We start from the raw sequence: 5,103 nt of genomic DNA on the forward strand, positions 1-5,103 counted from the left end.
TATAACTAATGTTAAGGTATGATATAGCTCATTAGTGACAAAATAATAACAATGTGAATTTGAGATGCTATACTATTCAGGAATTTCTTCTTAGTTACATTTTCCTTTGCTTTCACGGTATGACATTCATTCATTCACTTATAAAATTAGTAAAATTTATTATGAAATAAGGGTTTGAGGTGATGTAGTCTTCAGTGTTTTATTTTGTTTTTGAACATACTTCTTATTGATATTATTTCTTAAAAATTTTTTTCTCCAGAATTTTAATGGGTTATTGCCTCATTTCAGTTCACTTGAATTCTTCTCTCATCTAAGTTTATAAAAACAGAGAATTTCAGTTTTAAGATTTACAGAAGCCTCAAATTTTTACAAGGTGCTTCTCTAACAGTAAAGATGTGACCTTCCCCACCCTCATAAACCTATCTTAATTAGAGATGAGTGTTATTATCTTATTCTGTACTGTCAGTAAACTTTTAACAGCACTGAAATTGTAGTTGTAATTTCTTGTACTTGAGTTCTGACAAACTACACTTAAGACTGCCTTTTTTTACATACCACCACATCGTTAGTAACATGTGCTACATACAGTGTGGCAGCGCGGAATCTGCTGGTGCTACCATTCTCAGAATTACCATTCTCAGATGTTTACTCAAAGATTTTCAAAGATCGGATTTATAAAGATACTGGTAATAAAAGGCAATAATTATGAAACCTAAAAAAAAAAGAGGTATTCCACTCACGTTAGATCTGACTTACAAAGGAGTTGTCGGAACAGAACCCCGGTGTAAGTCAGGGACTGCTTCTAATTGTAAGCAAGAATATGTATTGATAGGAAAAGTATAGAAATGCCAGGTTAGTTACTTTAAAAAAATAAATGGTAATAAAAACAACAATAAAAATAGTGGTAGAGACCACTCCTGAGAACTCACATGTGCCAAGCACTACATACACAATTATCTTATTTACTTCTACCAGGAACCCTGTAGTAACATCCATAGTTTACTGGTGATGACACTGAGGCTGTTACTTGTCCAGAGCCACAGGGCCAGAACATGGCAGAATGGGGACAAGAGCAGGACCAGCTACAGAATATGTCCGACAAAACATAAATGTAGGGTCCCTTCTTCAAAAATTATTAAGAATTTCAAGACGAGGACAGCAAAGAATTAAACCAAGCCAGGACATTTCTTCGCATGGAGCCCTGTGTGATTGCATGGGTCACACACCCAGGAGCCGGCCCTGCTCAGGAGGCTGCAGTAAGGATTATTGTTCTTGTGTTCCGCTGGGTGGGTTGTGACTCACAGCAACCCTATATGACAGAGTCAAACTGCCCCACGGGGTTTTCTAGGCTATAATCTTTACAGGAGCAGATTGTCAGGTCTTTTTCTCACAAAGTCACTGGATGGGTTCGAACTGCCAGCATTCTGGTTAGCCGCTGAGCACTTAATCACTGTGCCAGCAGGGCTTCCTGTAGTAAGAATTAGATAGGCAATATTATTATAATAATAATAAATAATAATAATAAACCTGTTGCCGTCGAGTCGATTCCGACTCATAGCGACCCTATATGACAGAGTAGAATTGCCCCATAGGGTTTCCAAGGAGCACTTGGTGGATTTGAACTGCTCACCTTTTGGTTAGCAGCCATAGCTCTTAACCACAATGCCACCAGGGTTTACATAATAATAATAATAGAAAACGCTTATACAGCACTTTATATGCCGAGCATTTTCTCGCTCACTTTACAAACATTAGCTTATTTCATCTTCACAGAAACCCTACGAGCTAGGTACTTGTATTATCACCTCCATTTTACAGATGAGAAAACAGAGGTACAGAGAAGTTAAGTAACTTCCCCAAGGCCACATAGCTAATAAACAGTGGGAACCTGAACCCAGAAAGTCTGGCTCCAAAGTCATGCTTTTAACCACCACAATGGTACATGTAACATGTACCACACTTCATACCTGGCCTGGCAGGCGCCTGCTCAGGAGCGGTCTATATGCTTATTGTTGGCTAGATGTCAGAGACTGTGCCGTGAGCAATGACATTATATTCCCTGGCCATATTAGAGCCAGTGTTCCATTTTAAGAGCATACTGGCATGCTGTTAGTTGACTTACCTGTGAGACTCAAAAATCCTAAATACATTTTTATATAATGTAAAAGTTTTCCTTTGAATTTATACCGTCATTCTCCCTTAACACCAAATAATATCACCGAACTTTGATAAGTTTTGTCAAGAAGAAAATTAGAAATATATGTTCAAATCACAAAATGTTAGCATTAGGATATTTTGTCAGAATGGAAAAGGCTGAAAAATCTGCAGTAGTCATTAAAATTTGAAAATAAAATTGAAAAAGGCTTGCAGGTACATTTAATTTGAATAATTAATTTCTTCTCAAATTTATGATGGGAAATTTATGTAAAATAATTTTCACTTATTTGAGAAAGGGAACTGAAAGGAGAGAAAAGGTACATTATAGTTTGGTTTTACTGCCTATCTTTATAAAATGCAGAGGAGAAATTAATGTGTTAGTAGCTATTTGGGAACCAGCTAGAATTCTAATTCTTAAGATCTGTTTCCAACTTGCATTGGTGTATGTTTTGCCGTGTATATTCTCCACAACGAAATAAAATTTAGAAAATAAAAAAAGATATCCAAATCAATTATGTGACTGTGAATATTGGCATAATTTTTTTTTTTTTAATGCATGCCCTTACTAGCTGGGTGTCAGCTCTGTGTCAAATTACTGTATAAATAGTGTAAACAGAAAAAAAAGGTATTTCTAAAAAGCTTTACTGTAAATAGGCAGATATTTTAAATGGCAACTGACAACAGACTTCCTTTCTTCACCATCATCTACTGGTCTTTATCTTACATATTTTCATAATTTTAATCAAGAAACAACATTTGGGTTGGAATTTATTTCTAATTTAAAGCGAGCAAAAACTGGCACAACAAAAAAATGTTTGGAGAATCTTGATTTTTCCTTAAGGGCTCATCATTACCCTCATGAGCTAAAAGTTGTTGTAACATCCCCAGGTGTCTGGGAAATTAAACTGTCATCAATGGTGATGCTAAGTAATTTCGGAAGTCATGACTTCATGAAAAGAAAACTTCGTGCACTTTCTACGACGTTGGTAGAACACTCCACAATTCCAATCCATGACTTCCTTAATGAGAGCATGTTCAGCAGTGCCACAAAGACCTGATGCTTTCAAAGCTAAGTCACATGTACGGCTACATTAAAAAATGTTCAGTGGAACACTGTTGTAGAGAAACACCGAGAAACAGTTACTTCTTTTGGGGGGGGGGGCATCGCTTCACCATTAGACGTGTGTATCTGAAAACAATCCTGTAAAAAATAAACCAAGTTCGCCCTCTGCTGGCAATATCTCCGTGGTTCTCTCAATTTCTCCCACTACTAGAAACCTTGGTGGTGTAGTGGTTAAGTGCTATGGCTGCTATTCAAGGGTTGGCAGTTCGAATCCACCAGACACTCCTTGGAGACTCTACGGGGCAGTCCCACTCTGTCCTATAGGGTGACTATGAGTCAGAATCGACTTAATGGCAACGGGTTTTATTGGGCATGGGGAAACCCTGGTTGCATAGTGATTAAGAGCTATGATTGCTAACCAAGAAGGTTGGTATATTGAATCCACTTTGTGCTCCTTGGAAACCCTATAAGGCAGTTCTACTCTGTCCTATAGAGGCTCTGTGAATTGGAATCGACTCTGTGGCAGCAGGCTTGGGCTTATTGGGCATGGACATTTCTTTAAAATATGTTCGAGTCATTTTTTAAGGACTAGGGTGGAAGAGTCTGAGACACAACCAGACGTTGGTGAAAACCATGAGGATTCCTGTGTGAGACTGAGTACTTCCTAACAGGAGTTTTGCACTAAGCAAAGGGTCCAGTGGGCAAATCCCACCTTCGTAGCTAACTGCATAGTAAGAGTCAGCATGGAAATGGATCCAGTCATCAACTTAATACTTCTCCATCCTCCTTTCCAGCCACTGCAAGCAGCACTCTCTGACCACGCCACCTGGAGCTGGTTCAGAGTCACAAGTTAAAAGGACATTGTCCTTCAGATGGCCAAATAGGCAGGCGTCAGCCCCTGCTAGCTCTCACTTCCACCATGGGTTTGATAATTCCCTGGAATGACTCACAGAATTCACAGAGAGGATACCGTACTGATTCATTATAACCAGAAAGGATGTAAATGAAGAGACACATAGGGCGAGATCTAGGGGGGGCTCCCAGCACAAAGTTTCCATGTCTCTGGTTATGTGCAACCCTCCCGAAAGCAGGTGTTCTCCCCAACCAGGAAGCCCAAGGAATTTTCACGTTCAGAGCTCTTTACTGGCCTCATTGCATAGTCATGATTGGGGCCTCATTATGATTGATTGAATCACTGAATGTACATGATTCATTAAATCATGTCCCTCTCCCTTCCTGAGGTTAGCTGACCAGGTGGGGTCCGTGCAGCCCCTGCTCATTTGTACAAATTCCCAAATGTTGCCTGGCAGTTTTAGGTAACAAAGACACTTCAATTACCCAAGAAAGGGCAACTTATTTTAGGTAAGGAAATTCATTACAGTACAGGTTTGTAACATACGCTTTGGATGCCCCCAATTCTCTGTGAATTTTAATTGACACATTTAACTTGTGTTCCTTTGCAACCAAGCTATTTACAAAACCTTAAACCAAATTAAAATTTTAAAATTAAAGATAATTTCAAATGAAAAGGAATCAAGACTAAAATTACCAACATATTTAGTTTCTATTCGCCTAGAGGAATATAAATTCTGGAGTCATTCATAAATATTGCCCGTGGTAAAAATGGCAGAAAGGGTTACTAGTGTGAAAAATAAAAACCAAAACCAAACCCAAAATAGTCACAACCAAAATTTAATTTTAATTATTTTTTATTATTTTTCATCTATATGACTTGGTAATCATACTCATGGATACAGATTCTAGAAAAAAAAGTGAGGGGGCTCAGCACACTTTGGCCTCTGTGGAGGTCAGAGTCAGGCTCTGGGGGCAGATGCTACTCACCAGGTCTGTGGTTGGAATAAGGTATCCCTTGGTGTCCATTT

Source organism: Loxodonta africana, chromosome 24 (genome assembly GCF_030014295.1).
Source record: "Loxodonta africana isolate mLoxAfr1 chromosome 24, mLoxAfr1.hap2, whole genome shotgun sequence".
In the NCBI taxonomy this organism is placed as follows: Eukaryota; Metazoa; Chordata; class Mammalia; order Proboscidea; family Elephantidae; genus Loxodonta; species Loxodonta africana.